The sequence below is a fragment of the Heterocephalus glaber genome, unplaced genomic scaffold (genome assembly GCF_053883595.1).
Source record: "Heterocephalus glaber isolate CG9 unplaced genomic scaffold, H.glaber_assembly_v1.0 deba00001465, whole genome shotgun sequence".
NCBI lineage: Eukaryota > Metazoa > Chordata > Mammalia > Rodentia > Bathyergidae > Heterocephalus > Heterocephalus glaber.
In genome coordinates, this window is record NW_028258312.1 from 24746580 (window position 1) to 24770130 (window position 23551).

Sequence of the window (23551 nt, forward strand, 5' to 3'; positions counted from 1 at the left end):
TCATTTTGAAAGATAAAAGAGTAACTTGGAAGAGACCAACTCGAAGTCTAATTTTGAATCTGCTTCTTTAATTTTGAAAGAAGTACTCATTAAAGATGATTTTCAAAAGGTTAAAACCAAACATCAGTAGAGTTATGGCTGTGAATTCAGGACTGTGGCCAGAAGTTAGGAGTCTGTGTGTGGACCCCTGAACTCAGACTATGGAATTCAGACAAAATGTCATACCTGTGAGGAGGAGCACACCACACACGTGAGGATGTGCCTCTCATGGGGTCGCTCCAGGAGCAGGGGTACCTTACTGCCCAAAAGGCTCGTGCTGACCCACCGATGCCCTCTACCTCTGTGTTAACTGCAGCACAACTCCCTGCAAGGCCGACCAAGAAGTGAAAAAAAAAAAAATTAAGTTGTAAGGAATAGCAGGGAGAAGATTAACATTATCAGGGAAAAAATTTTTTGTAAAAGCAAAGTTTAAATGAGCTCATTAAACTATGTCAGAGTGAAAATTGTTTGGTGATGAATTATCCTTGTTTGCCAGGCGGCTGCCAGAGCCACTGATTATCACAGGAGCCCTCAGCAAGAAGAATGGAGAGGCGACCCCCAAACCCCATCCCCTCTCCCCAAACACATGAGTTTCTTCATGAATCCCATGTGCTGGACGGATCCTGTCTCATCTCAAGGGTCAGCCCCGACATGTGGCCGGCTGTTCCTGAGCAGAACTTGGGAATATAACTACATCTTCTTGCCAACAGGACACAATGATTTTGCCCAGAATCACGTCATGTTTTCAAGTCACCTTTCACATCTAATGGTATGGGGCTGGCAAGACCTCATCGCCGAACCAGGTACAGCTGGGGGCTGTGGTCCGGTCCGGTCCCTCCACACGGCTCCACACGTCTGGGCGCAGCTTATTCATTGTTGGGGCATTTGTGGCTAGTTGGTGTCTAATCCAAGCCTTCCGGGAGCATTTCACTAGAAAAGAAAAAAAAATCTCCCAGGTTGGAGATGATTTAAAAGCTGGAAAGAAAATGAAAGAAAGAAGAAAAAGAGAAAAGAAGAGAAAGAAATGCAATTTATGAAGTTTTCTGTGTCAAATATAAAGAAAAGTTTTTGCAAACTGCTGAGGCCTACTTAAACATGGCCCCAAGTTCTTTTGTCCTCCTCTACCTATCAGATAATCGATTACTTTCTTTTATAGGATTTGTTCTGCATTTCAGAGCTGAACTTTACCAAGCTCCCCCTCCCTCCTCCATAGAGCCCAATCCGGGGACCTCATTAGAATGGAACACTGGCCAATAACTGCAAAGAAAGAGGTGCAAATTCTCTTTTAGTGTTCAATAAGCAGGGCAATGTAATTATTATGCAATGGTTAAGTAGTGAAAAGGGGGGAGGTTCTAGCTCCAGCACACTGGAGTGGTACGTGGTGATATAGTGCTAGAGTCTGAAGGCAGCCCGAATACAGATCCCCCATTTCTAAACCTGTGGTTGATCCACTGGACAGAACTCAGCTCCTCCTCCTCGGAAACCCAGCCTCAGACAGTGTGGACACAGGAGAGTGGGGTACGCCTGGTGCCCGGGGTTTGCTCCTGGCCCAGGAACCCACCAGTGCAGGCTGGGCTGGGGTCTTCTTCCTACTTCCTCTCCTTTCATTGCTCTTCCAAAGACTCTTGAGAAACCCACTGGCATTTGTATAACATGGCCCTCATTTGATGTACTTCCTAACCAGCTCCTTCTGCTGAAGGGGAATATCTTTATTTGCCTTCAATTAACCTAGTTTTCCAAGAACAACTTTGCTTGTTCCATTTTCCTTCAAAACTATGGTGAGCAAAAGCTAGCACCGTTTTCTCAGCCTCAGTTTGGAATAAGATTTAGCAAGTCCGTGGATCCTGAAACGTGCCAAATGTTCAGCACTGTAATGTTCAGGGATTCTTTATGCCCCCGGATAGGCTTATAACCGCACAGCAATAATAATCCTTTAACCAGGTGTACAGAGTCGTGGTTCACCAGATCGTCTTGTGGTCTCCCTGGAGTGGAAGAAAGGAGAGAGTTTCTATGACATCATTGCTATTATTTAAACTGAACTGCTATGGGAGAATATTATTGTTAATAAAAGCCTTCTGCTCCACGCCCCTCTTACCTCCCCCTGGCATTTCATGACGCGCCTTTCACGATGAAAGCCACAGAATGATGCCCAGCCTAGTGGCCTCCAGTGTGACCACCACCTTGTCGCAGGTACAAGTCAGGGAGGAAACGCAGAGGAAAACGAATACGGAGAGGGAGAGTTGTTTGAGAAAAAAGTACGTTAGCAAGCTTAGCTGTCGATGTGCTTTTTCTTTTTATGAAGGTGTGTGTGTGCACGTAGTGTTTTACAAACGGGCCGTGTGCACCCCGAGTAGGACCCCCATATTTGTACACTGCGAGCTGTCGTGGAGTCGTGCCTTGGGGCTGGTCTAATGCAGTTAACAGAACTAAAGGGTTCTCTGTGTCGAAAAGCATGCACCTCTTTTAATCCCATCACGTACTGAAGCAATTTTGGGACTGAGGGTTCTACCTTTATCCAGCGTGGATGTTCTTGTTCAAGAAAACCATGCCAACTACTTGGAGTTCCTGACCGTTGCTAACATCTTCCCCTCTTTTCTCTGCTGTTGCTGCTTTCAAATTTATTGTAAAGCCTGTTTTCGTCTCACTTAACCCAAACAATCCTCGCTCCATAGAAACCCAACTGAAATGACCAGGTGAGCTCTGGCCTGTGTCTTTACTTCAAAGATGCATCATCTCACATTCAGGGTGAGATAGAATTGGTGATGTTCCAAGCTTCAGGAGAGCGAAGCTACTTTTTCCTGCCGGATTTTACCTTCGTTCTGGCCTGGAGCGTGCGCGCTGTGCGCGGATCCACACGCGCGCGTGCCCAATCACACACACACACGCACACACACACGCACACACACACACAGCACAGACAAGCCGAGCCGAGGGGATGCTCCCTTACGGACTCAGGCTGCACCCGGGCGTCGGGGAAGCCGTCGCCGGAGCCAGGGCTGTGGCTAAGGTGGGCGTCCTCGCCCGCGCGGCTTCGGAGAGGCAGGAGAGAGGACCGCCCGCCGGGCTCCCGCCGGGAAACCAAAGTTCGGGGAGCTCCGAGCCCCAGACGGCCCCGGGTCGGGGCGCTGCCCTCGCTCTCGGAGCTCGCGCGTGGAACGGCCGCAGCGCGGGCTTTTGTAGCGCCCCGCCCGAGCTGACGCACCGCTCCCCCGGGACGCTGGGGGCGTCGCGCTGCCGCGGGTGGGGAGCGAGAGGCTCGGGCCGTCCTGTCCCAGCCCGTCCGCGGCCACGCCACCCCGCCCTCCCCCGCGTCGCCTCCGCCTCCTCTCCTGCCGCGCGCTCCCCGCCGATTCTCCACCTCCTCGGCGTCCCCGGTCCCCGCTCTCCCGCTCTCCGCCCTCCGCCCTCCTGGCGCCTCCCCTCTCTCTCTCTCCTCTGAATAAGCAAGCTTTCGCCTCTAAAAGTCACAAGTAATGTGAGACAGAGAGGGAGAGGGAAGGGGGGGAGAGGGAGGGGGAGAGAGAGAGGGAGAGAGAGGGAGAGAGAGGGAGAGAGAGAGAGAGACAGAGAGAGAGAGATTGCCGAGGATCGGAAGACGGGAGGCAAATCTGGCACAACCCCTGGGGAAGAAACTCGACGCTCCGCCACCACTGAGGTGAGTACGCTGCCCCCGGCGTTTGCTCCGCACCTGAGGGTCCAGCCCAGAGCCCAGAGCCCCGCGCTGGAGCAATCGTGAACCCGGGTTGGGGTGCGGTGGGGTTGACTCCAGCCCGCGGGTCCGGCCCGAGAGGATGCTCCGCTCCCGGAAGCGCGGACCTCGCTCACGCCGGGCACCTTGCGCCCAGCCGGGTTCCGAACCCGCGGCCACGGAGGCCGCCCGCGGAGCCCCGCTTCCCTCCCGCGCGCTGAGGGCCCCTGCCCTCCGCCGACTGTGGCCGCGCGCCGCCGCGCAAAGGGAAAGTTTGGCCAGGTGGGGGTCGCGCAGCTTCGCCGTCCCCTGGATCCTAAACCGGGAACCTCAGCTTGGCAAAAAATTGATAGCTTTCTCCTTTTCCTTAAAAAAATGACTTTAACGAAAAATTGTATGTAGTCCAAAAGATTATTGGATTACCATGTCTGATCAGCTGCTGCTGACCTACCAATAAGCGTTTTAAACACACACGCACACCCACGCGCCCCCCTCCCGCACGCGCACACACACACCCGGGGGGCTGTGTGCGGAGCCTGAGGCCGGCAGAAGTTCCCGGGGATTCGCGGGAGTCGCAGGGGTTCTTAAGTGTGAGAAGACTGCGTGCGCGCCCGCCGTGTGCACGGAGAGCGAGCGCGGGGCGGGGGGGGGGGGCGGCTGGGCGTTTTCTGCGTGTGCGCGCGCGCGTGTGTTCCGTGTGTTGTCAGCTGGCTCTGGTCTCTAAGCGCTGAGCGTTGCCAAAGGCGGGGGCCAGCATCCAGCATCCACCTCGGCACCCTAGTGGCGAAACAGGATTCATTTGTTTGCTGGAGCGCGGTGGCGACCTAGGAGAGACTGGAGTGCGGTTGGGTCTGCCCCTGCCCGCCGCCGTTGCACCTGGAGCAGATGGCTCAAGGTGTAGAATGGTTTTGTTTGTCCGGATCCAGGAGGGGGGAGGGGGAAGCGTGAGCCTCGCCCCACTCCAGAGAAGTACCCTAAAGAGCCAGGGACACTAAAGAAGCCACGTTCCTGTTATGGAAAGCAGTAGCGCTGCCGCCATCCGCGTGTGAACTTGACCTCGGGGGTGACCTCCTCGGTGTCTGGTCCCGGTGAGGACGCGGTAGGATGTGAGGGCCAATAGTTTTCAAATGCATGTTTGATGAAATGCCTTCTCTTCACACACGCGCGCACTCACACACACACACGCACACACACACACACGCACGCACACACATCTGTCTCCACAGAGGCGCACACAGGTGTCGTTGGAGCTCCAGTGCCTGGCGCCAAATGTCATAGCCCGGGCTGACGCCGGAAAACTGAAAGGCGGTGCGGTGCACCGGAGGCTCCTGTCCTCTCCCCAAGAGCCCCCAGGGATCGGCCTGCGGCTCCACGCTCCCTCCCCAGAGAGCCACCCAGCCTGGCTTCGCAGGCCCCAAATGTATCCTTCTCCTCCTCACGTACAGGGATGAGCCCTTCAGATCCATATCCCTGTCCCTGCACCCTACCTTCCTTCCAACTCAACTCAACAGGCATTGGAGGAAGTGTGCACACTCTCCCCAGGGAGCCCACAGGAGCTAGGTGTGACAAAGCCCGGGTAAGGACAGTTCAGCCTGGTCTAGTTCTATGGTTCTCTCAATATGTAAGAGAAATCAAAAGGGAAACATATCAAAGGACTCCTAAACAGACTGGAAAGCCTTGTTCCCCCCCTTCGTATGCATAATTATAATACCCACATAGAGCCTACTTATATTCTGTTTTAATATATAGATTATATATTCATATTTCTTGTGAAATATGGAGCAATTTTACTGATCTAATTTTCTGTTCTAATTCAAGAAACATGCCCTCAACTAGGCCTTAATACTATGTTAATATTTGGGGAGTGATTAGTACGCAAAGAAATTCCACCATTTTTTGACACCTAAATTCTATTTTTTTCTATTCTTTAATGTCAAATGCCAAATCGACAACTTTTAGAGTGAAATCGCAGACAATCAAATAAGAACCCATTCTAGCTAAGATTTTGGAGTCACAGATGAAGATACATCCTAAAAACCTAACAGGAAAGGAAAAAAAATTAACCCCTGTGTTTTTCAAGGGGCTTTTAATACCAAAAACCCCTTTGGATGAAAGGTGCTTGTTGCGTGTCCAGGGTAATTTAGTTTTTCTGTAATCATTTTCCTTTCCTATGAAGGTTTCATTTTTCTTGGAGAAAGTTGACTTTGATATGCAGTAGGGTGCAGGATTCATTGAGATAGATGCCATTAGAGTGCCCTATTTTATCTATTACTAATAATATGGCTTTATTCATGCATTGTACAAGTGAATCCATCCATTATTAAAACATATTTGATTGACTGCAGGAAAGTTTTTTAAAATACAGGAAAAAATACATACAAAACTGAGTTGAAGAGCAGATTTCTTGAGCAGTTAGGTACTTTTAAAAAAATAATAAAAGGGGAAGATAATTTATCTAAAACTCCTGGTTTAAGGACATTAAGAGCTTCCAACTTCATTTAAATAAAACAGAATTAGCAAACCTTTGCAGTTGCTGAGAGGGAAGACAAAAATCAGCCCCAACAAAGCTCGTTCAAAACACTTCAGATCCTAGTTGCAATCAGTCTCTAAAGCCAAGGAAAATAATTTCCAAGATAAACTCTTGAACTCTGAGTGAAAAGTTTTTATGTTTTTAATTCTGGTGCTTTTTAATGGCCATTTTAAATGGAAATCTCTAGGCTGCAGACTGGTTCAAATACCCCAATCGTTTGAGGGGATGGAACATATTTTGATATTTGAGCAAACTGGTATGAGTCACACCCAGTCAGGTTTCTGAGGCCCATGTGGAGCCTTAGCCTCAGAAGTTGGCACAGGGAAAGGATGGATTTAGGGGTGAGGGGCAGCTGAGTTCCCCCTTCTCCATCTGCTGCTAGGACCGTCGATATCACATTTTCTTTTCATACGAGTTGGCTATAAAAGAATTGTTTTTACAGAAAGGACTCATGAGACAAAGTAACTTTGGAATACACGACTTGGCTTTTCCATCCTCATCCTTTGTCAGGCCTTGCCGATCCCTGGCACGCTCGTCTTTCCCAACAGGAACTAACCCCCAAGGCATAGGATATATACATGTCATACATACGCACACACATTTATCAAAGTGTAGTTGACATACATATCCTTTGACATACATGCCTTAAACACTATGTATACTGTTAGCTCTCAAAAATATCCGCAGCACTCCAAATGTGCCTTTACCTCAAGATTAAGTTTTTTAAGCCTTAATTCTTAAGGAAGAGTCCAAATCTTAACCTCCGGCGGGGAGATCGCAGAGGGTGCCCCCGGCATTTGCAGACAGCTTTGCCCCCAGTGCTGAGGTTGGGGTGGTGGTGTAGAGGCCTGGGGGCGAACTCAAGCCCATCAGAGTTCCACCTCCGCCTGCGTCTCATAAAACCAAGGGACCGAGATCAAGGGCGTCTTCGGGTGCCGTCACCCCAAGCATGGACCCTCGTTCATGGGGGGGGGGGGGTTCATGTTGTGCATGCATGCGCACGGTCTTGGTGCGGTCCCTTAGAGGACTCTAGAAGCTGTGGCTCTGCCCTCCCCGGGGCAAGCAAACCTAGTGAGCTCCCGAGGGTCCTGGTCTCAGGTTCTCACCGCCTCCGGAGGCCGCACGGAGGCAGGGACTGCAGCTCCGGGACGCCCCGACGGCTCAGGCGCGGCGCCCGCGTGGCCAGTAGGTGTCGCTGTTTCCTCGCCGGCGGGAGCGGGGAGCCTCGCAAGGGCCCCTAGCGCCATTCATCCTGGGCGCCCGCCCGCCCCCACCCCCACCCCCGGAGCTCGAGGGCGGGGGTCCTTTGCACCTCTGCCCCTTCCCGGACCCGAGCCTTCGCTCACCTGGCCGGGACCGCGGCGGCCAGTGGTCAGCTCAAGGGAGCTCCTTCGGGCACAGAAAGGGGAGATGGATTGGCTGGGGCGCAGCTCGAGGCCCCGACGGAAGGGCTGCTTAAGCTTTTCCAGCTCTAGGCCCTTTCTGCCCCGGAGCCCCGGCGTGGGGTGCTGAGCGCATCAGGAAGTCAGAGGTAGAAATCCTAGCTTCGTGGGAGCTAGTCACAGAAAGAATGGATTGATTTCAGTAATCAGGAAGGAATGGAGAAAGGAAGGGAGGAAGGAAGAGAGGGAGGGAGGAAGGAAGGAAGGAAAAGCACGCAACCTGGGCCTGCACTCACGCATGCATAAGCTACATACCAGCTCGCGCAAGCAGAAATTCACGGTAATCGGCATTGTCGCCCCCTCCCCCGGCCTAAGAAAGGAGTCAATATTTGGGATGTGGCTGTCTTTCCCCAAGTAGTAATCCTCTTGGGAACCTCGCCGGTCGCACGCAAGTCTCTGGAATCTGTGTCGCACGCCAGGCCCTGAGAATTCCGCGCCCTCCCTGGCGTCCTGGGGCTGCCTGCCTCGGCCTCAGGGTGCCGCGTGAGAGATTATTAATCAGAGGCGTCTTTTTGTGTGCGCGATGCAAAAGGACGGCGCTCGGCTTATGGATCCCGGGGACATTTACAGTGGGTACACCCTACAGGGGACTGGAGATTTTATGATGATTCGGATTGTTCTGTACGAAGGAATCAAAGCTCTGGTGAGAAGATGGGAGAGGGAAAATGGCCCTGAATGCACTAAACGCGAAACCTGTTACTGAACGAGCTAGCATGCAAAATGGAACCGGCTGTGCATTTAAATTAACGTTTGAAACCCTATCATGAGTCACAATTTTGCAGTGCTTTTTAAAAAACCACACTGTCTCAATTTTTGGTAACAAGTAATCAATTTGTGAAGAGGAAAAAAACGAAACAAAGGAAAGCCAAGATCTCATTCCAAGTCCAGAGTGTACCGGGATAGGCTGTGGCCTGGCCCCTGGGCCGCCTTCGCAGCGCCGTGACTTGCAGTGCAGGGCTGGCCACGGGGCTGAGTGCTTAAGGCAAGCCTTGATTTTTAAGGTGAGGTGGCCAGCATCGTCTTGCCATGGCCCTTTGCTAAGTTGCATAAAAACTAGCTCCTTTCTGTAAAGTCCCGTGTCTGTTACACAACCCTAAATCATCATTTCCAATCGAGACGACATAATAACCAGTGGAAGACGGGCATAAGGGCACTTCTACTTGGGGTTGTGAAGTTCAGAGAGCTGAGATGTTTTAGCTTGAAAAGCCTAGTTCAGATACTTGGGTATGTCTCCCCTCCGCCGGTTTCGCCACCTCGTCCTGGCCGGCGTTACTCTCTTTCCCTCGACCCTTCGGGCTCCCTGCCTCGCCGACCTTGCCCCTATCTCCCCTCTCCAGCGCGTCTCCCCCTTTCCTCTCCCGCAGTGTCTTCTCCTCCTCTTTCTCCCTCTCTCCTCTAATTTATTGTCTGATTCTATCCATCAAGTTAATGGAAAAGTAGCGAGTGGGAGGCCCAGCACCCCTGTCTGACTCGGTCCCCCGCGCGCGCGCAGGGCGCTTTGGGGAGGTGTCGGTCGCTGCCCCGTGCCCAGCCTAAGCGGTGGCCCTGGGCGCAGGGCGCACGGCCTGCGGAGGAGTTGGGGTCTGCGCGGGGTTGCGGGGCTTATTCAAACATCGCCCGCTGCTGCTGTGATTCGCAGGGACTCGGCGTCCTTATGGTAATGCGGGACGGGGGAGGGGGAGGCGCGGAGAGGAGGGAGGAGAGGAGAGGAGAGGAGAGGAGAGGAGGAGAGGAGGAGAGGAGAGGAGAGCAGAGGAGAGGGTGACGGCGGGTGGGAGGGGGCTCCGGCACCACGCGCTGGGCGGCCGGGCTGGGACAGAGCGCCTGGACCCGCGGCGGCGGCGGCAGCGGCGCTCCCCACCCTCTGCCTCGACACCCGGCCGGCGAGCCAGCGAGCTGAGGGCCCCCGGGGTAAGCCATAGCGCGCTCGGCGAAGCCGGGGACCTCGTGCACGCTTCGGGTTCCTACCATGCGCCAATAAGGGAGATTAGAAACGGAAAAGGAGATTACGGAGAGATCAGAGACGAGAGGTGTGCCTCTCCGCGTCCCTTGGCACACCGCGCGCGCGCGCGCGCTCGCATCTGGACACACATACGTGCCCAGACAGCCGTACACGCACCCACTCGTGCTACTGCCATCCGACCTCACGCACCGGCGCCCCAGCTATGCGTGAGTCCAGGCAGGAATGGACAGCCACGCACGATTTCCCCGCAGCCGAACTCCGAGGGAGATGTGGCCCATTTCACTCAGCCAGGTCCCCCACCCCCACCCCCACCCCCACCCCAAACAGGCGTCTTCGACCAGTTGCGGAATCCTGCAATTATTCACAAAGCGTGCTGAAAATGTACTTTAGGAAGCGTAATCTTGCTATATATGGCAAGGTAAGGGCGAGCCTGGAGGATGAGTGTTTCCATTTTTTAATGTTTTACGTGTAGCCATCTGACCACTTTTTATTGGGTAGCATATCATATGAGCACTTTGGTGTAGGCTTGGAACATCTACAGCTGGAGGTAAGGCTGGAAATGCCATAAGATTTAAGGGTGCTAAAAATGGATGCTGAAGAGCCTGGGAAGAGAGGGCACGCGGCAGTGGGTTTGAAAGGGGGAGGCACACATGAACATTAGGACACGAAAGCCATGGGTGGGCTGTCTTGCCGGGTATTCCTGCAGGTAAGTCCTTCGGGTGAAAACTAATTACCTGTGCCTGTCCTTGGACTTGTTTAGTCGAATAAGCTGCATGTGTGCCTATTTTCTGTTCTTTGTGGCTAAGCAATTATGGAGCAACTGCTTTTAAAATGGTAGCTTTGGAGATATTTTAAAAGTAGAATAGATACAGATATCTATGCATCTCTCTATATGTCCTTTTCGTGCTGAATAACTAAATTGCCAGGAAGGAAAACCCAATCCTATTAAAGAAAAAAAAAAAAAAAAAAAAAAAAAAGAATCACCGTTGCTTGAAATCCAACTCAAGGCCTGTATATTTTAGCGCACCTCGGCTGGCTTAATATAGTCAACTGTTTTGTTTGTGTATTTGTTTTCATTTCAAAGCCAGGAATTAAGAGAGGATTTCAATCCAGATAATGTATTTCCTCCCATATTAAGATAAAATGAGACTCAGTACATTTTGAACGCAGCAGATACAGTACCACATACAACATGGTTGAAAATGTCTTCCTCGCAGAAGGCTGTCGATTGCTGTGTCTACACATTTTAAAATATATATATATTTTGCAATAAGAAATGCTAAAAAGCAATAGACAATGAATGCTGCATCTCTCGGCTAATCAGCACAAAAATTCCTTAGAAATCTTTGGAATCACTTCCCTTATACCTGCAGTATCTCAAATGCACTAGCCTCCAACTGTGTTTCTGGTATTATGAAGTTAATTAAGCAATCCAACTTTGAACCTTGAACGATGGGCCGTATTAGTCAATGGAGGGTTATGTCAGGGAAGGGGGAAAAAATGTGTCTTTTCTTTTATGACCAAACTAAGATGTTATATAGCTAGCACTACATACATGCAGATGTGCATATTTGTAACCTTAAATAAACAGAAGCAGGGAGACAATTGTGTATATTATCGAGCGAAAAAGACAGTAGCAGACACTCGCCAAAAAAAAAAAAAAAGAAAAAAAGAAAAGGACAACAGAGACAATATAATAAAATAGCCAAAAGGGGGGAGGGAAATCAATAAAGCGATAAAACCTGAAATTTTCAAGAATTAAAAATGCAAATATATCTTTACATATGCATCAGTATTTAAAATAATACACTCTGGAACCAACAGTAGTGGGGAGCAGGAAGAGGAGGAGGAAGGGAACGGGAGGAGGAGGGGGAGGAGGAGGAGGAGGAAGAGGAGGAGGAGCAGGAGGAGCAGGAGGAAGAGGAGGGAAGAATGGAGGCGCCGCGGAGCCCTGATTCTGCATGGGCTGAGCTGCCTCTCTAACCTGTTCTTCTCCGAGCCCGGCAGCCGGCGGTCCTCAGCCGCCCACAGAACAGCAGCAGAAACAACTGTTCCCGAAGGCTACAGCGTTTATTTTTCTCTTTTAGGGGGTTTTGGCGGTTGTTTCAGGGGCTCGCCAACTGGCCTCTTTAATTAAAACCTTCAATAAAAGGCGATCGCGCCAAGAATGCTCCCGCTCCTCTCCGCTCAGGATTTGCATATTTTTTTAATGCCCTAATTTCCTTGATGTATGTAAATGTAGCCGGACGTAGAGGGAGACAGGGAGCTGACGTCAATGGACGTGACCTCGCAGCTAAACCTTGAACGTGAAGCCGGGATGGGGGAAAACACGGAGCGGCCGCCGCGGAGCCCGCCAGTCTGCGCGAGCTGGTGCAGCCGGCCGGCCCAGGCGAGGTGCAGGCGCCGGTGCAGCCCCGGGGAAGCACAAGGCGCGCCTTCTGCAGCCCGCCCCGCGAGCGGATTGTCGTCCTGGCCTCCAGCCGCACCAAATACAAGTTCTTTTGCTTCCCCCAGGAAGTCACACCCCAAAACAACAAAACGGAAACAACAGCTAACATACCGAACGCACCCCTAAGTCTTGTAGAACACTGCTCGGTAGCTTATCAGAAAGAAGACTGACAATGGAACAGGTTTTCGTTTTTGGTTTTGATTCCCCCCCCTGCCCTTTGGGCTTCTCTCTGCAAGAAGGGGAGGGGAAAACCACAAAGAACAGCATATCATTGCTAAAACACGATAAGCTCCACATATTCCCAGTAGGAAGAGGCAAATTGTGCTTCCGACAGGTGAGGGCTGCTCCCCTGTACCTATTTACCTGTGCACTCATTATGCGCGTCGGCTTCGTGAACAACAGTGCCGGGAGCGCGCGTTTTAATGTGATGGGAGTGCCGTGTGAGTGTGTGCGCGCGCGCTAGTAGGTGCTCGGGCTGAGGAGCCCCGAGGCTGGCGCTGCGAGTGAGAGGAGAGATCAGCATCTTTCCGAGATCGGGTCTGGGGCTTATCTTTGGAGCCCTGTAGGCCAAGGCTCGTATGCAGGGGTTCGAGTTTTTCCCGCTGAGAGAGGAGGCCGGGAAAGGCTTGCTGGAACAGGCCAGCCTTCCGACTGCATTGTCTGTGGAAAGGGAGCGGAGGCTCCAGCCGTGCCGGGTTCGGCCTGGGTCCCCTATCGCGGGGTGCAGGGGGGCTTTGCGCCGGGCCGGCGTGTGCGTGCCCGCACCGGGCGGGGACCGGCACCTCCGTGCACACTCGCCCCTCCCGGGCGGCCGGCGATCCGCCCCTCGCCTCTCGGCGCAGGAAAGCCAGGGGCGCCCGGGGCCGCCACGCTGGTCCCCCGGCCCTGCGCCGGGCCGCCTGGGCCGTGGTTTTCCGCGCTGCACCTCGCAGCCGCAGCTTTGTTTTCCTGCCATGCCAGCGGCCACCGGGTCCCACGCCGATGACGGGCGCGTGTGCGTGTGCGTGTGCGCGTGCGTGGGGCGGGTGGCGGGCGCGCGCGGCGGATGGGCGGGGACCCTGGCGCCAAGGACACGCATGGCTGTCTGTCCTCCGGCTGCACTTGGCGGGAAAGCGGGGCCGCCGCGCTCCTCCCCGCCTCCCGGCTCCCCGCGGGCTGCGTTTACAGACGGGCGGCTCGTCTGAATTTGTACATCTCCCAGCGCCGGCCCCGCGCTTCCCCTTGTCCCCAGGCGCACGCGCGCAGGCTCGGAAGAGCCTCCTGAGCGCGCAGACCCCCGCGCGCGGGCAGCGGCCGGCCGGGGGCGCGCGGCCAGGCCCGGGGACGCGCAGGCTCGGCGCGAGGATTCCTGCACCGCCTCCCCGCCCCCCCCCCCCCGAGCTGCACCCCGACAGCCTCCAGCTCGCGCTGCAGAAGCCCACCTTCCAGAGACCCCGGCCCTTCCCTCCCCGCGCACCCCCACCTCCTCCCGCCCTCAGCTGTGTCTCTCCCTGGAAACACACACACACACACACACACACACGCACACACACGCACACACACACACGCGCGCACACACGCTTTTTCTTCCTCCTCAAATAGATAACCCCTATGGCGCGTCCCTGGTACCTTTTGAATAGCACTGGAGTTTAGAGAATAAAAATCCTTATAATGTATGGCTTGTCTTTAGCCAAACATTTAAGCACATAAAGGGGTGGGTGAGAGGAAGGGGGACTTGAACTAAGAGACCTTTCTTTAAAAAAAAAGAAAGTCTGCAAGTCGAAAGGTCATTCTGTAAGTTTGTAAATACAATTGCAAAGGGAGTCCTTAAAAAAGAAAGAAGTGCCAAGAAGGAAGAGAAGGTAGAAAGGCCCACAAGTTCCATAAAATAATGCATTGGCAAGGCAAGGCAGGCTGATTCTTTTAATCGTGTGTCTTGAGAAGCCAAGTTATTGGCGGGGGGGGCGGCTGGAGAGGAGAAAAAAAGAGAAAAAGAAAAGGGGAGAGGAAAATAAAAGGTAGAGAAGGCAAAAGAAGTTTGCAAAGAAATGTGTGCTTTGCGTCCTACAATAGGAAAATGTAGCCATTGCCCTGCTCCAGACGAGACATTTCTAATTTGTTCCGTCTGTCAGGAGGGGACTAAGAGGTTTGGCTGTAAATTCATTATCTCTGGCAACGCAGAACGTAGTGTGGGGACTGAAAAAGACCGTGGCAATGGATGAACAATAGGGCTTCAGTTCATCAGTAACAAAAGCAGTGGGGAAATTGGTTGAGTTTCAGAGCACGTCCTCCTCGGCAGAGGGGGCTGGACTAGACCTTGGACAGCCCCCCCAAAAACTTGCTGAGCCTTGCACAGAGCGCTTCACTCTCCACTGCGAGCCTTAGGGAGCAAGTGCCCGCGTGGGGGGGGAAAGTTGGCTTTTTTTCCTCCTCGGTCTTTTGCGCCCTGCTCTCTCTCTTCCCACAGGGGAAGACCCGTTTAAACTATTTTAGACGCAATCAAGCAAGAATCACCATGTGGAATTGAGCGGCAGTTTTAAATGTGCGAAGGAGAGGAATGATCAGAAAAAATTTTTTGTTTTTTTTGTTTTGTTTTTTTTTGTTTTTGTTTTTGTTTTTGGAGACGCCTAAAGGATCCTGTGTGTGCTGCCGCCGCTCTGGGACTGGATCTTGTCTCTTCTGGTTGGAGCGCCTCGATTCCTGGCCTGCTGGATTTGGGGGGCTGCACTGCCTGGCGCTGGGAGATCAAGTGAGTATCTGGGCGGCCCGCACTGCCCGCCGCGCCCCGCGCTCTGCGCCTCGCCTCAGAGCCCACCGCGGGCCGCTCCGAGCGCCAGTCCAAGCTTTGCTACAGCTAATTGATTGTGTGCCTCGGATGCCAAACCTGTTGATCTCGGGAGTTGTCTGAGCCTGGACTATTAATTATCCACCGGCCGGATCCCCCAGTCGCAGAAAGAGGCCAGGAAAATTTCGCTTTGGAGAAGGGAATTTCGTATAGGGTTTTGTGTTGTTGGTGGTGGGACTTTTCCTTCTTAAATCTACGGCTAAATACAGTGGTCTTTTGCGTCCCTGGTTTCCGGATTCGCATTTTGAATAATTCACCTCCTTTAACCTCTCAAAGTTGCAATTTCGTCCCAAGGAAGCGAGGGTCTGAGTGGATCCTGTTAGAAACTTCTGTAAGGGATCTAAGTAGAGCTGGTGGGTCTCCGCTTCCCTTTTCTTTGCCTTTTGGATTTGGAGAGGCGAGAGGCTGTTGTGCAGGGTTATCCCAAGTTTAGCTTCGTCTACAGGCACCCTTCGCGGTGAGTTACTGGGACTTGGGCCGGGTCAGCTCCAGGAGCTGCTGGGGTCGGAGCAGAACCTGGGCTTAGCGGTCTGCTCGGAGCCCAGACCCGGCCGGGGAAGGCGAGACCTTTCGGTGGCCTGGACTTCACCGCGGGAGCCCAGGCCTTGGGGAACCCACGCGACGATACATTTGTGTTAGGGTCTGAGGCGTTTTCTCTTGCAAATGTGCCCGCAGCGTCTGAATGGGGACCGTCCGGCGGGGTCAGAGCCGCCGTGGACCTGGTCAGAAGTTAGACCGAAGGCCTGTCAAGTCACGGCCACGGCCGGGGCCCACATGCACTCCGCCCTGTCTTGGTGCCCGCAGCTGCCTGCCAGGCCACCTTCCTCCTCCGCCTTGGCAGCAGTAATTAGGGCGCTGTCTCGGGACGAGCTACCATAGTCAGCATAATTGAACCCGTGCAGTACTTTCATTTTGCAAAAGCAGTAGCCCCACCCCACCAGTCCATAATAACAAGAAGCATAAAAAATCATAAAAGAAAAGCAACCTATTTTCAGGAGTGTAAGACTTCCTGAATATTGGATCGTGGAGGGATGGGGGAAGGGAATAAAAAATCCACCACTTTACAGCAATCAGGTTTTACATTATTCATTGATTTACTGGAGGAGCGAGCCAATCAGGAGCCATAGACATGAATGCACATCTCACCGTGCTGTGGCCTTACAGTAAACTATTTGCATCTTTCTAATGGATTAGACATTTATCCAGGGATTCCCATTGTTTGAAAGGCCTGCAAATCCAGTCTCTTAAACATTTAGAAAATAAGACTTTGTTCCTAAAATCCTTACGTGGAAGGACTCTCACTCCTCTTTTGTATGGCAGGTTACAAGGTTCAAACCCCTAATGTTTCTTAAGTCCCTCTCCTTTGCAAGCTAAAAATAAAAGAAAAGGAGAAAGAAAAATTAATTTTCCAAGCCTCTCCAGATTCTGCATATTTTGCATTTCTATTATTATGCATGTCTCCATTTAAATGCAAATTAGCATATTTAACCCTGTGGGTGCTGGAGCTCAGGAAATGCTCAACTGGGGTTTAGGGAGCCTCTTAGCATTTTAAGGATTCCTAGTAATTGCAATACTTTAAATGAAGCCATACCTAGATATGATTTTGTGTATATATGTATATATATAAACTGTGATCATTTGTTTTCTTGACTATTTTTCAGATGAGACTGCACAGAAGCATAAAATGAATAGACTGTCCATCCAACCAAAGGTAATTTCATAATTTACGTTTTATGAAATCAAAGTGCTGTACAATCACAGTCGAGTATTATTTACTGGATGCTGGGCCTGCAGTGTGTTGTGTATCTCCCAATGGAGTAGATATCATTCCAGAAAATTTTAAGTTTCTGTATGTCCAGTATTTTGCCTTTTAAGGAGTCTTTGTGTCTAATATATATCAAACATAACACCAGCATAACCTACAACTGCCTATAAAAAGGAAATTTGGGACACAGAAGAGATAATAGGATACTTTTATTAGAAAGTATGCTAGTCAAGTACCTCACCTGCACTGTACAGTTGCTATAAATTAAGTGGCTTTCATAGAGGAAATGGTTGTCTTGACTGTGTTAGTGGACTGTGGTTAACATACATGGGAATCACATCAACTAAATATTAAAAAGGGAATTTGGTGGTAGGCCAATTCTTTATGGACTCTGCAGTAATGTGAATAGGGTTTGGAGATGTTCTAAATATTGGTAGCAAACCTGGTGGATTTGAATTTATGGAATCATATATTTCTGATCCAAATATGTAGAAAATCATAACTTTTTACTTTTAACTTCACCAGACCTTATTATTCCCAAGCAAACCAGGATGTTTCCATTCATGTTTTATCCATCTGGAGACCTATAAAAAGATTAGAAAACAAGCATGACAATCACGTCCTAATCTACTAGCTATTAATAGGAATTTTTTAGAGAATGAGCAGGAAAGCCATTTGAATTCAGTGTGTCCTTCAGTATGCAAATTCTAAGGCAGCATTCTGTCGCTCAGCTAAATAGCTTTCTGAAAGCAAAAATATGTGATTTGAGAACATGTAGGTACAAAGAATTGCTCTTAATGTTCCACAGACATTGGTAGGCATATGCAGAGCTGCACAATTGTTTTAACTTGTCTCACATTCTACACAATAACATAATCCTTAAAAGATATGTATATGATAAATTAAGATATAAACCTTGGCAATACTTGGAATAAACAGGTGCTCACTGTTAAGCTTTGCTCTGTATGTTTTAATTTTTCATATCCTGAGAGACGACAGAGAAATAAAATATTTGATTGGCTATGTGACTAATGAACAGACTGCCCATAGTCACCATGTGGGTTCATTCCACTTACTGGTGCTCTCATGATGGCATGTGTGCCAGGTTTGAAGCCAGTCCTAGAGTAAGTTATTTGTGTGGTGTTGCCTTAAGAAGATGCTGTTTTAAGACAGTATCTTTAGTTTCTAATTGTAGGACCATCTCAAATATTCTTGAATTCTAAAAATGCATTTAATTGTCGAGTGTGGAATAGAACCATAATAATTTGAAAATTTACATAAATATGGAGTTAATATACACAGACATATATACATCACAGTTCTCTCTCTACTGTCAGTATCCTCTCCCAAGTACATATAAAGCAAAGAGACATTCTAAAAATCTGGACTTTCTTGGGCTTTGGCTTAAGGAATTGAATACATTTGATCACATGCATGCCAGATCACTAATGATTCACCTCTAGGTCTTGTAAGCAAAGCACACTGCTCTTTGGCCTTCTAATACTTCAGAGCTCATTAGAGTCTTACAGAATCAAAAATGGCCTGTGCCTTGGTGATGTTTTGAATTTTTTCTCAGATGTTATCACCAGATAGTTCACTACATAATTCCATGAGTGTGGCTCCCTGCATCAGTGTGGAGTTTGCAGGCCCACTTTATGTACAACCTAAGGCAGCCATTGCTGATCTTACTTCTTGTTCCATAGTTCGATAAGAAACATAGATAAGCAATTTCCATGGGTTAGTCTTTTCTAAAAAAATCAGTGCAAGAATGCTCACCACAAAAGTAAATAAATTGTTTAAAATCTAAGGAAAGTTGGCATCTATATTACTAAAGCTTATCTTTCATTGGTGTGATGTTGCTGTTTAAACTCGTCATTGGGGGCTTTTCCTACCAATTCTGGTTTTCTTGACTTGTCAGTCTTTTCTACAGGGATTACATATGTGTGCTTTGTATGTAATTAGATAAGCATGTTCATACTCATGCCTTAAATGAATGAATTACTGAATTAGTGACAGAGTGTGTGTTAACTATGAAAGTGTTTTAGTCATTGGGGAAAATAGTCAACCTATAGAAAGAAGAGTATTGTGATAAACTAGTGATGTGTGCAGTGAATAGTAAGACTTACTATATTCTTTTGTAGCATACATTTTCAAGAATGGTAACGTCACTAAATATAACTTGTAATTTTGAAAAACAGCTCATAAAGTTCACCCATGATGGGTAAGCATCTTATGTAGACTACCTAAGATATTTTGCTGAGAAAAATCTGAATGCTAGAACTATATGTAATATAGGTACAATAGACATAGATGACACATTGGGAAGGAGAGGAAGAAAGGACTCCTTGAAGTGATAATATTTGCATTTTGAAAAAGTTCTTAGAAAAGGAATGAGAATAAGCAATTAATAAAATATCATTCCCCTGGAGATAGGAGAAAAATGGGGGTGGGGAGGGAAGGTCGGGTACGGCACGCTCTTAACTTCCAGGTGTTTTATCTGCATTTTTCAGGAGATAATGAGACTTTTTAAAATAGTTTCATAAGACTAGTGTATTTTATCCTTCTGTATGAAAATAGATGTTAAGACAATAGACAAAGGTTCAGCATTTTTATTCCAGCAGAGTTGTATACAACATTAGAAATGATTGCCTCAGTGTTTACCTGTGCTGCATTCTAACACACACACCCTATATATGCAGTCATTTTAAAAAAAAAATCCAGGAAGAAATACATCTGCTTAGGGCATTTGGTTTGAACTTACAGAACAAAATATGCTGCCCTTTCGCCATGGTACATAGATACAAAACATGACTGTGCTGTGAAGCCATTAAAAACACACCACCAGAGCAAACTGTCAGTGTAATCACACATCGACTCACTGCGTAATACAGATCTGATTCCCAGCCCCAGAAAGCCAGGCCCTGCTTTAAGCAATAGCAAAGTGCCTTCCATCTGTCTGCCTATGCAATCTGCCAGAAGAGAAATGCAGGCAAAGACGTTCCCCAGACCTGAAATGCTTTTATCTGTCCTTAGAGAGAAATTTCTTCCAGTCTTTGATATTAGAACGATCTACACTAGCACGGAGGAGGTAAAAGGCCGCGGGTTGCTTTTCCAGGAGCGGTCGGTAGTGCTAGCGAAGAAATGTTGATTGAGAAAATAGGGCTCCTTGCAATGCTGCTGCCTTGGCTGCTCCTGCTGCTTCTGTCGCTGCTCGGTGGCAGGCGTGGGGCAGTTGGCTGATCACTGATGCATATCAATAACCATGTACTTGAGATTTCTCATGACATCATCATTACCTTGGTCTCCCGCGGTCTGGAGCCTTTGACCTTGCCAGGCTGGTCCACAATTTGGCAGTGAAAGCCCCTCCAATGATGGCCCTTTTCTCCTTCTTTCAGACCGGGGGCAGCAGCACACCAGCAAGACGGCATCTGTCTTCCCCAGCCTAGAAGCCCTGTGAAATCGAGGATCTTCCCCCTAAAACACTCACATACAAGATATGTGCAATCAAGCTGCCACCGCTTGGTAAAAAAGCTCGTGCTGCCTAACCCAAAAGGATCAGGAGCCGATCCTTGAATCCGCGGTCACTTCTATAGAACGGGATTTCCCCCCCCCCCTCCTCCTTAACCTGCGCTGGAAATTGCCGTTGGCTTTTTACATCTCTATAGAGGAAGGCTAAAGAGTCGTGCGTGAGAACGAAGCAATTTACAATGCAAATAGAGGCCTCAGAAGGGATGGCTGCTGCTGCTCACTCCTAACAGCTTGCTGCACCTTAATAGCTGGTTTTATTTTCTGATATTAATAGATGAATTGTTGGCTAACACTGCCGGAGATTACTTGCTGAAAGGGGGAAAAAGTTCGGAATAAACTCTGAAGGCCACAGATCTCATTTGGATGTTTTAGCCCCACATATACAAACAGAAACCAGGTCATATTTACATAAAAGGAGGAATCTGAAGAAGGGCAAGTGTCCTGGATAACTGACTACTCACGGTGGCAGCTCCGGAGTCTGGTAGGAGGAAGACAGAGGTGCATGAGGGAAGCGAGTTGTTATCTTTGGTTATCTAGCTGTATGAGTGTATTGGTCTTCATAAAGCTAGATAACCGAAAGTAAAAACTCCTTCAAGGTCGCCGGGCAGCGTGAGAATGAAAGACTACAACCAAGAGACAGTAAAAACCGGAAAGGTCAGGAATACTTATTGAATCTAACTTTGTTTTTGTTTTTTGTTTTGTTTTTTGCTTTTTCCTTATAAGAGTAAAGGTGGGATACAAGGAAATTAAGCGACACAAGATGCTGAAATTGAAAAGTGCCAGGGTTTGGGGGAGGGTTGTTAGGGCTGTAAAGAATTGTATAGTGCTCAGGGTAAAGATGCATGTACAATGTGTTCTGTTTTAAGGCCAAAGTTTATATACGAGGGATTTTTTTCTTCTTCTTAGCTGTTGTAGAGATTTCTGACAACTGGTTTAAAAATGATTCCATGATTATGTAGGCTTGGGCAGTTCCCCTCCGAGGCCCCTCCCCCCCAATTTGAAGATTGTGCTTGGAAACTACTTTAAATGTATTTGGGCTAAATGTCAAATGCTATGAAATTAGACTTTCAGAAAAGTTTATCCTGGAAAGTTAATAATTTATAACTATTGAGGACTCAGCAGTAGCAGGGAAAATGAAAAAAAAAAAAAAAAAGCAAAGGCTGATTTTGATTCTTCTATTCAAAATACAAGGACAGATGCTTCTCTGTTCCAAGAGGGTTTCCTTGAGGAAGCTACTGAAGCAGAAAGACATGATGGAGACGAGATCGCCTCCTCTCTTGTCAAAGTGTTAAAAAAATGTTCTGTCTTACTCTGCGCCTAGCATTGGAAATGAAAGTGACATTTACGCCAGAACCCACGTGGGCGCCTCCTCTCTTTTTGTTTAAGGATGATCAGGTCTATCCAGGAAACAGCTCTGGCATCCCAAACTGAAATAATTAGGACGTATATAGACCTGACAAAAATGGAAAGGGGGTGGGGAATCGCAGGGTCTGTCTTGCCTAATTGATTCCGCTAAACGGAACGAGGAGATGTGAACGGCGGGACGCTCCGATTCCCACGCTCGGGGGCAGGGGGTAAGGCGGCCGGCAGCCTATGACAGACAGCCCTGTTGGAGGGTAGGGTATGAAAAAAACATCCAGTGCACACACCATACTCAACTCCACCGCTTAAGAAGGTAAAGGCATTTCCCACCCACAGACATCTGCAGGCTCCCAAATGGCAGCGCCAACTGGTCTGCTTGCTGCTCGCTGGTTTTTTTGTTTTTTTGTGTTTTTTTTGAACCGCTGTTTAATCTGCTGGCCAGGATAAAGTTTGGCTTCTGAAGTTTGGTTGAGATTTTTCAATATGTAAGGAGACCTGGTAGAAAATGATTCCAAGAAAGTCCCATCATGCCCGCCCTGGGAGACATCCTTGGTCTGGCCGGGGGCCTGGTGAACACCCTTTCTTTCGAGTTTTTGTTTTGGCTGGGGTATACTTTCCAGTACACAGCTCGGTGCCACAGTCTCAGTTATGACTTCATCAGCTTGTTTACCTCTTAATGTGACACGCAGAGGAGCGAGGCGCCCGGAAGCTAATTGATGCCTACTAGAAGTGAAACTGTAAAGTCATCAGCCCAGAGAGAGTGGATTACAGTAGCAGGGTGAGAAAAGCTCGTTTTGGAGTAGTCCCAGCTGGATGCACTCTAAACGGCCATTTTTGTTTAATTTGAAAATAACTACGCCTGGCATACACTTTGGGGTTATGAAGGTCCGCACTGCAACCCCTGAAAGTCTTTACATTGGGCCACATCACCAAGCCAACATTTGTATGGGCATTGACACATAAATACAACCACTGCGATGAGAAAATGACTGGAACAGCCTACGACCATCCACAGGGCCTAGATTACTGACACTCCCAACTAGCCCACCACTCTTCAAAGGCAGTCCATTTCCCTTTGTAGCTTCTACTCCTGGTAAGACTTCAGACTGGAAAAGCCAGTAAAACCACTGTTAATTTCACTTAGAAGCTCAGAGAGACTTTAATAAGGTAAATTCTCTGTTTGGCTGCTGAACACGCGCCAAAGTTTTACTACCCTGGTGACCATTGTGAAGACCCTTGTTTATTTACATTTGAAGCACTGTTTGTGCAAACAACCTTTCCTTGTTAAGTGCCTGTATTTCTTTCATTTACTTCGTGTCCAGGGGTGCTATTTACCTAGAAGCATTGTCTACTACAATTACATTTACATTACAAAGTGTGTGGTTTTTCTTTCTCAAGGAGGTTCAATTAAGGCAATAAGATGTTTGCTGGGGAAACCTATTGTTTACTGAAAGCACTCAATGGAGTCAAATTACTGAAGCTTTTTGCCTACATCTTGGTCTTTTCTGTAAATATGTGAAATATAACATCTAAGGAAAATAAACAATATTATAATTACGTGTTTGCCATTGTCATATCAACCTTGCTTTGTATCATACTAATGTTGCATAACTTATCAATCAATAAAAATACATTTCAATGTTCTTTTCATTTTATTTTTTGCTCTTGCTGCAACATGTCCCAGTTTTTTCTTTTTTTCTCTTTTTGATTACACATCAAATTTCTGACATTTTATTTTATTTGTGTGTGTTGAAGAGAGTACCGCATCTGAGCTTGGGGGTTGGGGGGGTGCTGAGATAATCTCTACAATGACCTTATAATAAGGTGATATTTCTTTGAAATCTGAAATATTCCAAAGGCATGTACCTTTAAGTCAAAAGAAGTGTAAATATCAGTTAAGTAGTTCTTTGAAAGCTAGTTTTTAACATTGGCAGGAACCGGATCAAGTTTATTTAGCATAC

General features: G+C 48.7%; 2 long non-coding RNA genes across 4 annotated transcripts; one reads left to right on the forward strand and one right to left on the reverse strand.

Annotated features, from left to right (window-relative positions):
• Positions 1 to 48: 48 nt before the first annotated feature.
• Positions 49 to 12033, reverse strand: LOC110348503 (uncharacterized). 2 transcript variants are annotated; one of them, XR_015438985.1, is made up of 2 exons: positions 11647 to 12033; positions 49 to 2021 (listed from the first exon to the last, which is right to left on the reverse strand). It is a non-coding gene; the product is annotated as an uncharacterized LOC110348503 (long non-coding RNA). The 2 variants fall into 2 exon arrangements; XR_015438984.1 differs by lacking the exon at positions 11647 to 12033 and adding an exon at positions 2135 to 3210.
• Positions 3340 to 23233, forward strand: LOC101716103 (uncharacterized). Of its 2 annotated transcripts, none has more exons than XR_002393793.2 (4): positions 3340 to 3694; positions 14714 to 14839; positions 16597 to 16646; positions 20096 to 23233. It is a non-coding gene; the product is annotated as an uncharacterized LOC101716103 (long non-coding RNA). The 2 variants fall into 2 exon arrangements; XR_015438983.1 differs by lacking the exon at positions 3340 to 3694 and adding an exon at positions 9617 to 10368.
• The last annotated feature ends 318 nt before the right edge of the window (positions 23234 to 23551 follow it).